General features: G+C 40.3%; 2 pseudogenes; one reads left to right on the top strand and one right to left on the bottom strand.

The window, feature by feature from the left end:
• Positions 1-3,729: 3,729 nt before the first annotated feature.
• Positions 3,730-4,247, bottom strand: LOC147450969 (uncharacterized; annotated as a pseudogene).
• Positions 4,248-7,248: 3,001 nt separating this feature from the next.
• LOC147450970 (uncharacterized) lies at positions 7,249-10,619 on the top strand (annotated as a pseudogene).
• The last annotated feature ends 706 nt before the right edge of the window (positions 10,620-11,325 follow it).

The raw sequence follows: 11,325 nt of genomic DNA on the forward strand, positions 1-11,325 counted from the left end.
AACCATAATACGTTTTGTTTGCGGAAGATACAACCTGTAACCTTTGCTTTCAGCACTATAACCAACAAAAATACATTTGACAGCCTTATCATCCAATTTTCTGCACTGCACTTGTGGCACCAAAGCATATGCCAAACAACCAAAAACACGCATGTGCTCAATAGAAGGCTTTCTATCATGCCATGCTTCATATGGAGTAATAGACTGCAAAGCTTTCGTAGGACACCTGTTAAGTACATAAGTGGCACACATAATGGCCTCAAGCCAAAAAGAATGCGACAAAGCCTGACTTTTGACCATACATCGTGCCATTTCCATTAGTGACCCGTTTTTCCTCTTAGCAACACCATTTTGCTGAGGTGTATAAGGCACTGTAAATTGGTGTTTTATTGCACGACTAGCCAGAAATGCATTAAATTCATGAGACATATACTCCCCCCCTCGATCGGAACGGAGGGTGCCCATAGTACATTTCGAGACATTTTTAGCCATAGCCAGAAATTGTTTGAAGCACATAAAAACTTCGGACTTCGCTTTAAGCGGAAATACCCATGCATTCCTGGAGTAATCATCAATGAAAGTCACAAAGTACAAGTAATTGCCCAAGGACGGAGTTTGCATGGGCCCACAAACATCACTATGCATAAGCTGCAACCTGCATGTGGCCCGAACTGAACCATCCTTTGGAAACTTAGAACGCTGCATCTTACCCAAAATACAGCCTTCACAAACATGTTTGACAGGTGCTTCAAGAGGTGGCAAAGAAGCAACCATATCAGATTTCTGGAAATGCAGCAAACTGGCAAAAATCAGATGACCAAAACGTGCATGCCAAAGTTTTGCATCTGAAATAGCCCTTGAATCTGCAACAGCATTTGCAAAATTTTGTCCACACTTGTCATACAAAGTGAGCTTATACAACCCACGACACAAAAGCCCAGATGCAACAATTTCATCACCAAAACTGAGATCATGAATTGTACATCTATCATCCACAAATTTGACTACAAGTCCAAGTCTATTAAGTGCGGATACAGACAAGAGATTCTTCTTGATCCCAGGTACATAAAGTGCATCAACAACTGTGAAGGAACTGCCATTAGCAGCAATGAGCACAATCTTTCCAACTCCCTAAACTGGATAAGAGGCGTTGTTGGCACAAGTGACTGAATTCCCATGAGGGTTAGACTCAAGAGAGGTAAACAATTCACGATGTGAGGTAATGTGCTTTGTAGCACCACTGTCGAAATACCACACATGTGAATCTGCAGCAACTGACAAGCATGCATCATGGACAACAGGATTGTAAGTGCACTCTGCGCTAAAAGCCCATTCTGCATCAACATCAACAACACAGTCTCCTTTCACAGAAGACTCAACAATGGCTGCATTTGTAGTGGAACCAACATTTGCAGTGGAACCACCCTCTTTCTTCTTAGCCTCTTTCGCCTTCAACTTAGGACACGACCTGATCAAGTGATCATTGGCTTTACAATAATGGCAACGCATCTTCTTTTTGCCCTTATCACCAGAATTGCCAGACGAAGTACTGCCAACAGAAGCATCAGGACCAAAATTTTTGCCACTCGCAGCAGAACCATAAGAAGTGGCTGCATTACTGTTACCACCCTTTCTTTGAGAAGCAGTAAAAGCCTGTTCAACTGCACGCTGCCTAGTCCTGTTTTTTCTAGAAAGTGACTCTTGCAACAGCAATGTGCATAATGCATCAAACTTAACAATTTCAGGATTTCCTTGGGTCATTAGTCTCCCAGTACTAGCAAAAGTCTGGTAGGAATTTGGTAAGGCATCAAGAACAGTTTGCACAAGGGAACTGTCTGAAATGACTTCACCTGCAGAAATAAGCTGCTCATTGATATCCTTGACACTAGCAAGGAAAGTGTCCATATCATCTTCCTCATGCATAATCTTCGACTCCATCTCTTTACGCGGCAAAGCAATTTTAGCCTCATTGCGGCTTGCATAAAGACGTGCTAAAATATCCCAAGCCTGTTTTGTAGATTTTGCTGAACGGATGTGAGGAACAATGGTGCGCTTCACAGACAACGCAATCAATGCATGAGCCTGCGCATCCCTAACATCCCAACGAGCTTGTTCTGCCGTAGGCAAAACAACTCTAACAGCTGCAATCCTTGCAGCAAGACTTGCAACATCCTCAACATTGCCTACATCCTCAGAACCAGGACGTACATCAATGCCCTGCACAATGTTCTAGACACCCTTTGACACAAGAACATGTTGCATCATATAAGCCCACATAGGGTAGTTGTCCCCATCCAGCCTGTCCTCAGCAGCAAACATTTTGAACACATCTGTGTTGTTGTCAGCCATGGTAAATATTGCACCTGATGTGAAAACTGCCTGAAATAGGAGAAACGGAGTGGGAACAACCTATGCTATATAGCACAAACCGTAGAAGACTATAAGGCACATGTTATGCAGAAAACGGCACTGACAGAAATTTTGCACAAAATGACAAAATAGCCTGTGCAGTACTGCCTGTAGTGGAATTGGAGGCCGAAATGAGCCCAAATCAAAATTTTTGTCGACCTGCAAACGCTCGCCAAAGCTCACTGAAATCGGAGAAAGTGAGCAGGCATGTGCTGGAGCAGCTGGCGACTAAGCCCGGGAGGGCGTGACCTGCTCTGATACCAATTGTTGGAATTAGGGTTGCAGAGAAACACACACAGCTTGGAGAAGACGAAGGAAGCTCAAGGCACACAATAGAGAGTGTGTTACTTAGTGTGCAATGGAAAGATAGATAGCCCTAGAGTGATGGGCGTATATACAATGCACGGGGGAAAAAACCTCCTAAAGAGGGAAAAAATGCCCCGGCGGTCCTAGTGTGTTCACACACATCACTACCACATGTATATGGTAACAAAATCCACACAACATAGCTATCATACCTCAAACCAAGATGAACAGAGGTCAATATGCACAACTAAGTACCCAATTTCATTAGTGCATTGAGGAGAGACACACTCTCAACTCATAACCAGGGGCACCCCTACATCAAAACCCTCACCATTCAATGTAACATGAGCTTCCCTCCTTCATAGCTGAAAACTCCTCTTCACTCACGAACCCAAGCCAAGCGTAGGTACAGCTGGCACACACCACGTTTATACACTTTTTATAAGCATGCTTTATTTACATACAAGAGTTCCAAAATCATTAAAAGAAATCTCTCAAAGTCTTTGGGGTGGCCCACACCATTCCGCAACAACATGTCGCATATTGGCCCCCCAACAAACATGGAACACTTTCAAGTATTTCATAGACATACTCTAGCATCATTGTAGGTATCCTTCGCTTTGCATCCGACAAAAGCATCACTATATACAATAAGAGATTTTAAAAAAAGATTCTCTTACCATCCACCTCCATGATGCATCTAATAACCATACACATAACATAGCAAATGCTTCTCCCATAAAAGAAATTTAAGCCTGTATGCTCATGAAATCAAATATATCTTTCTTCCCTCTATCATAGACAAAAGACTGCATTGAATCCAAGCCATAATTATCAAAATCATTGACCTTAAATCTATCCATCAAAGCTTCTACATTCTCAGTCATAAATTGTTCAACCAAGGAATTCAAGGTATCCTTGCATGCCAAACCACAAAAGAGCACTTTCTTTTGACCATCACAATTGAGACTATAATGCATGTCATCATCCAACTTGGTAAGCATATCAAAGCCACTAACAACAAAGCATATGAACTTCCATCTCATCAAGCTTTACAAATCCAAAACCCTCTTTACTTATCTTCATAAATTCCTCTAAAATTCTCTCTTGATTGAGATTAGAGCTGGCATCAACAAGTAGCTCATCAAACAAGTCACTAAAAGATACACCATCATCAAAGAGCATAACATCATGCATAAATGTGGGCTTAAAATCAAAATTAAAATCATCCAAAGAAATACTTTTAACCTCAACATGGGACTCCATAGAACCTTGTGTAGCACAATCATCCACATGATCAACAACGATAGGCATATCATCAAACAAGCCATAAGTGGAAACATCATAGTCGAAAATCATAGTCTCATGCATAGCCATAGGATCCATATCCACTTAAAATCATGAAAATAAAAAAATTCAAGCTCACTACAAGATTCCATAAGATCATTTTCATTGCCACTATGTTTGACATGATTTGCATCCACATGCAACTCATCAAATAGCCCATAAAGTGAGACAAAGTCTTCATCCATTGAAGCATTAAGATCATGAGAATATTCTAAACCATGAATATCATCAAGCTTAGCATTTTTATACTCAAGAGAAGTGTCCGGAGAGTATTGAGCTCCATTTGTAGGATATGCTTCCACACTCACAATTTCTATTGCATTGTCATCAAATAGACCACATGTGGACACATAGTCTTCATCCATTTTCATATCTTTCTCATGCATGGACTCCAACTCAACCTCAATATAATCCACATCACCATGTAGATATTTAAGAAGAGAACCCAAAGAAGTGCTTTCATTTTCATCACACATATCAACCACATGTATGACATCATCTTCCACATGCTTGCATGCTACCTCATTCTCATGGTTCACTTCAACTTCACAAAAACTTGTATTAAGCTTCCATAAAGTATACTCCACCATAGACTTAACCACATGAGCTTCTTCATATTGAAAGTTTATAGTCACAATTTGCATAACCTCATCACTTTTACATGTGCTATAAAAAATAATGTCTTCCTTATCCCACAAATATGCATACTTGTCAACATAACTTGCTTCTCCACTTGCAAGACTTTTTCTAATCTCTAAGAGAGCATCCTTTTTTTTTCCCAATTACCACATATGTCATACATAGAATCATACATAGCAAACTTTTGAAATACATGTAAGAACTCAAAGTGCGTGTGTTGGCAGGCCGACAAGAAGAGCAAACCCTGCTTATAGTCATCAAGTTGTCCACAAATCTCAAATACATTGTTACAAGGCTCCAAGTGCCTTCTCAAGTGCTCAAAATCCTGCAAATTCATCTTTAAATCAAGATTGCAAGTGCTAAATTGCAAGTGATTTGGATTGATATTAACTAATATTGACAATTGACCGATACTAGATTCTGCAAATCCTTAGAACAAAAAGAAAATTACACAAAACTTGTCCAAATTTATTGAAATTTGACTCCAGGCTTATTGTACATACACTCAAGGCTTATTTGAAAAATATTAGTTTTTTGACCCAATAGATAATAATCACATTTATTATCTCTTGCTAGGCAGAGAAGGAATTTTTCACATTTTTTGGTCACTAGTATTAATAGACCCGTCATACAGATAGCTTGAAATTTTTTGACTCAATTGGACATTGTTTGCTACTTGAAGTTGAGATTTTGTAGAGTTGAAGGTTGCATATTGACATTATTGACTATTTTGATAGGGTTGAAGCAAAATTTTGCATCAAGAGTTCCTGTATATCCATGTGATCATCAAACTAACTTATATACTTTTGATTCCACATATTTTTTGACCCAATTGGGGACGAGAATCTCCCTCAAGTTCAAGCACATTCTGACCTTTTACAAGACTAACAATCACGAGGCTCATATTTATTCGGATCCTAACGGGGAGTATGTTCTAAGGGTAGATGACCATACTGTTGAGTTTGAAGAGGAGGTTAGAGCGAACAAGCAAGACACCTTCTACATGGACCAAAAAGGGGTGCAATACCTCAAAATACAAAATCTTGACACTGTAGATCGATGGGAACTGGAGGTTGACACTCTGATTCCAAACATGATCGTGACAGAAGGACCACCAATGTTAGAGTTAGAATGTTATAGCCTGATAGACACCAAACCTCTGAAGCACATACATACCAACAACCCAAGGCTTGGAGTTTATTGTTGGAAGGACAAAAATGTTACGGAATTGATCTGGACTACTCATGCCAAAGCAGGACAATTGGCACCCTTGAAAATCATGTATATTTTCAAGATAAGGGAGAAGAGCTTAGTAGACCTTCTTGTCCACCCCTTTAGGGATTTTTATAATAATAATATTGTTATGATGACTCCAAAGAAAAATGGGAATCAAGCATAGAACCGTGGCACAAATCTGCATCTTCAAACAAAAACAGGGAGAAAACGTAAGAGATTGTGTGAGTCGGATGAGGCAATCCCAGACTTGAGGTTTCCAGGAAAGGCTTGTCTCACTATTCCTAGAGAGGTTACTCAACAAGGATTTTAATACCATTTGTATAGCATTAGGAAGGGAATGGGGTCTAAGGGGCCCTCTTTATTTGCCAAGGGATTAAAATTTAGATTATGGAAGGAGAAAATGGGTGCATGCCATGTGGACTAAATTGGTGGGTATTGAAAGGCTTAGAAGTAAGTGGTCAAACTTGTACTTTTCTATAAAATATAAAGAGAAAAAAAACTTGAACTTTTCTCTAAAAAGTTGGGATAAAAACCAATCCTTTCTCTCTCTAGTGGCTGTGCCAATTTCTCCCTCCCTCTCTCCTAAAAGAGGGTCCCTCAAAAAACGTGTTGATGATAATTCCCTCCCTATCTCTACTATACCATCTCTCACTTCTCTTCACTCCACCTTGCAAGTTGTATCTCTCTCCTCAATGTCACTTTTCCCTCCCAAAAAACTCTACAATGCAAGTTTGAACCTAAGCTGATGTTCTCCATTGCTCCTTGAACCTCACTACACACCTCTACCTAAAGCTAAAAATGTGCAACATATCCTTCTGCTAGATCTTCCCCCTTTGTTTTACTGAACAAGTTTCCTACTCCTTCTCCATTAGTCTCTCTAGAGTGGATCTACTTCCCTCTATAACTTCTTCACATTATCTTCCCCATTTTCCAACTTGCAGGTGAAACAACATAGCAATAAGTGGCATTAATGGTCTTTGTTTACCATCAATAATCTTGCTCTTTATGCAACTGAGAACATGGATGTACATAGATTAATATTGAGTGTTTTTGTGCAAGTTGTGCTACTATTCTCCATGGCATCATCAGGTACTCGATGACCTAGGAGTGTTATTGACTCCATTTCATGCAGCAATGTACAAGACAACAATAGATGTTGGGTGATGATGGAGTTGAAACAATTGATGTGGGTGACAATACAACCCAACTCAAGAGGTGCACACAGGTCTCAAGGAGACACATGACTTCTCAAGCACACCGCTGGAAGGGAAGAATCATGGAGTTGACCCCATTCTTTTATGCTTGGTCTTGATGCAGAGGCGAGTGAAGGAGTTGCCACCCTGGCTGAATGTGATGATGGATGACATTGAGGAAGAAAAGGAAAACAATGATATGCAAGGCGAGAAGGGGAATGAAACTGGTGAAGAAGAGCACAATGAGGATGTGTTTTGGGAAGATGCCTTTGGTGATGATGAAATCCCAAATGAGCAAGCAGAGGACAATCTCCAAGGAGAGAAAAAGGAAGGAACCACTCGTGACGATGAGATCCCAAATGAGCCAGGAGATGACAATCTCCAAGGAGAGAAAAAGGGAGATGACCTTGGTGATGATGAGATCCCAAATGAGGCAGGAGAGGACAATATACAAGAAGATAAAAAGGAATATGGAGGGGTCTTGGAGGGAGAAGGTTCCAAGGCGAAGGAAGGTGAGGCTACAACTAGTAGCATATCTACTAGCTCTACCTCCCAGTATGGCCTTGGAGATACACCAATGTACGAGATGTCTCCCCATGATGATGCCAAGGATCTTCCAGTGCTCGAGGCTGAGGGTCACCAATGTGATGACAACAATGAGCACATTGTGGACACCTTTGATAGATTTGCTTCCATGACATTGAACATCGATGTGTCCCAAAATGAGGTAAAGCTGATTATGGCTGTGTTTTTGCCTGTTTTTTGGGTTCTCAATAATTATGGCTATGTGTTTTTGGTGGATCTTGAGATTGTCACTAATCGCGGCTGTGCTTTTATTCGATGGGCTGATTATGGTTGTGTTTTTTTGTTGGGTTAATCGTTCCAGGAACTTTGTGCAGGGACTCATAATGGAACATCGGCAAAAGTTGCCAATTCGATCATCTACAAAAACAAGTGTGTTTATCGACATGTCTCATCATCAAGCCATGAGACCCATGTATCTCTTAAGTTCACCATCGAGAATGGCCGAGTATTAGTTTCTCAGGAGGGGGGTGGTAGGGTGGTCACCACACAGACAAATATTGCGAAAGCCAGTGATTTCATATCCCAGCTTTGCATTTTTAAAGAGTGTCGGTACTAATTCACATTATTCTAAGTCTTGCATGCTGGTCTTTTAGGCTTGCTTCTAATTCTAGAATCACATTCAATCCCGCAAGATTCAAACTGTCCACGAATGTAGATCTACCCCTAGTCAATGCTATATTGTATAGAGAGGCTAGCTCTCGGACTATAGACTTGTTTGACCGGTAAGGTTCCTCTCTCCCACTCTATCTCTCTATCTCTTTGCTGGCAAATCGTTCTTCTAATTATCTTTAGGGTTGTTGTTTGCATGCAAGTGGATGGAACATGTTTTGCCGCCTTCTATTCTTAAGAAGGTTTGCTTTGTTGATGCTTTAGGGTACACAATGTCTGGCCACCTTCTCGAGAAATTTCTCTCAACACAGTTTGCTAGCCTTGACTTGTCGAAAATGGTATTATGTTTTTGGCCACTAATTTGCAGGTATTGGTCACATCCAAGAAAGACACCATGCACGGCTTCAAGAATAAATAATCTTATTCAAAATTGTGATCTTCTTGTTTTAGGCACCATTGGTCGTTGTTTGTTCTTTATGTTAATAGAGGTGCAAAGTTCTTTCGCTTGCCCGTAAAGAAGCACTATTTGCTGTATTTTGACTCCTTACATCTCACGAGTCCGTTTGAGTGCCTTGCTATGCACATGTCAGTATTCTTGATACCTATGTATGAACATTCCTTTCTTCTACATGACCTCAAGCAACTAACCCATTTAGTGCCATGAATGTTTTGTAGTGGCCTTCGGAGCTTTGCTCAAGTGGTGGATGATACAGCCCTTCAGCTGCCTTGGTTGATGAGTTACAGCTTGAGCTCAAGTTTGTGGATGCCTCGCAACAGCCGAATAGCATTGATTGTGGATTTTATGTCATGAAATACATCAAGTACGTGACTAGCCAAGGCACACATCAAGTGCATTTTATGTGTATCTCTTGGAAGGTTTACAAACAACTGGGTTGTTTTGCAGGGAGCTTCTTGTGGGAGGAGTAGAGGAGAGTCCGTGAAGGAAGTGGCTGACATGAAACTGGTTTCAGCACGACGAAGTATGCAACATGAAGCAGCAGCTCCATGATTGGTGTATGGAGTGCTTGTCCTCGATATAGGCTTATTGTATCCTAGCTCTAATTAGGCTTAACAACATCAATGACTACGACAACTTGTATAAGCGACATAATTTATGATTTGCTTTACAACTTGTGATTTTGGGTTTTCGGCTGTAATAGATGCTTTGTGACTATGGCTATATGTATTTTTTTTTAATTGATACTTTCCTTGCTGGTCTTTTACTGGTCTACTTGTTATCTCGCAAAGGTTTCACTCTAAAAATGCTATGGTTTAATGCTGGGATGTCATCCCAGATTATGTCTCGGTTGGGGATTTTATGGTTGAGATTGCCTTCTCCCTGGCTGTTAGTTATATGCATTATGTTTGGAATATGGTTGCCTATTGAAAAGTGAAATGAAATGTGTTGAAAAGTGAAATTGAAATGTGTTCTCAGCAAGTTCTCATTTGTGCTATCTCTAGAATTATATCTCAAATATGGTCATCGATTACATGAACTGTGCCTTGACCAAGGTCATTGCTTGTATTCAAACTTTTTATTTTAATTCACAGTGCCCGGCTTTGTTGGTTATGGCTATGATTTGAAGGTTATGGTTTGTGAATGCAGTCTGTAAAGATGAAATTGAAATGTGTTGAAGTCTTGGCCTTTGAATCTGTTGGTTATGGCATGCGGTTGTGTTCTCCGCAAGTGAGGTTGCAACCGTCTCCATCTTCGAACTCACAAGTTATGGCCATTGTCGCCTCATTATGCACCCATTTAAATTTTCTAGTTATATATATGCTGGTTATGATCATTTGTGCTGTCTCTAGCATTATGTCTCGAATATGGTCATCGATTACGCGAACTCTGCCTCGACCAAGGTCATTGCTTGTAATTTCCATTCACAGTGCCCGACTTTGTTGATTATGGTTATGCTTTGAAGGTTATGGTTTGCAAATGCAATGTGTAAAGGTAAAATTGAAACTTGTTGAAGTCCTGGCCTTTGAATCTGCTGGTTATGGCATGCGGTTGTGTTCTCCGCAAGTGAGGTTGCAACCGTCTCCATATTCGAACTCACAAGTTATGGCCATTGTCACCTCATTATGCACCCATTTAAATTTTCTAGTTATATGCTGGTTATGATCATTTGTGCTGTCTCTAGCATTATGTCTCGAATATGGTCAGCGATTACGCAAATTGTACCTTGACCAAGGTCATTGCCTGTGGTTTCAAACTTTTTATTTCAATTCACAGTGCCCGACTTTGTTGGTTATGGTCATGCTTTAAAGGTTATGGTTTTTGAATGCATTTTGTAAAGGTAAAACTGAAATGTGTTGAAGTCCTGGCCTTTGAATCTGTTGGTTAGGGCTTTGGTACGCAACAAGGTTATAGCATGTGGTTGTGTTCTCAGCAAGTGAAGTTGTGACTATCGCCATCTTCGAGCACATTTGATTTTTCTAGTTAAGGTTGCTAAGTCTCAATATGTTGGTTATGATCATCATTTCTCTAGTCATTGGTTATGGTTTTCGCATTCTTTATTTCAAGTCTTAAGTCTCTTATGCAAGTATTCTCAATAGATAGAGTTAGGGCTTTGGTCACTCTCCACGTTTATAGGTTATAATCATTACAGCCAGCATGGCGTCAGTCCTTGTCATTGGCTATGCTCATCGGAACTTGACCATGGTGGATTCAAACTTGTTTACGGCCATTGTCACCAACATAACCTTGACTCCTCAATGCATGAGACATTGAGACATGATGGATCGATTTGACACAACACTACTCACTTGCCCAACGGTTTGGTACTGCCTCCGAAGCATAGAGATGTCGATCTAAAAATTGATGCAATACGTGACCAGGCATGGTACAAACACCTTGAAATCTACAGAAATCGATGCAATAAGAGAATTGGCATTAAAAGCTACAAATAACAACCCAAAAATCGATGCAAAAATTAATGTTCAACCTCCAAAACCATCCCCACTGCTTCAGCCTTAGAAACAACACTATTCAATTGCCCAA

The sequence above is a fragment of the Adiantum capillus-veneris genome, chromosome 9 (assembly GCF_014529385.1).
Source record: "Adiantum capillus-veneris isolate H3 chromosome 9, ASM1452938v2, whole genome shotgun sequence".
Taxonomy (NCBI): Eukaryota; Viridiplantae; Streptophyta; class Polypodiopsida; order Polypodiales; family Pteridaceae; genus Adiantum; species Adiantum capillus-veneris.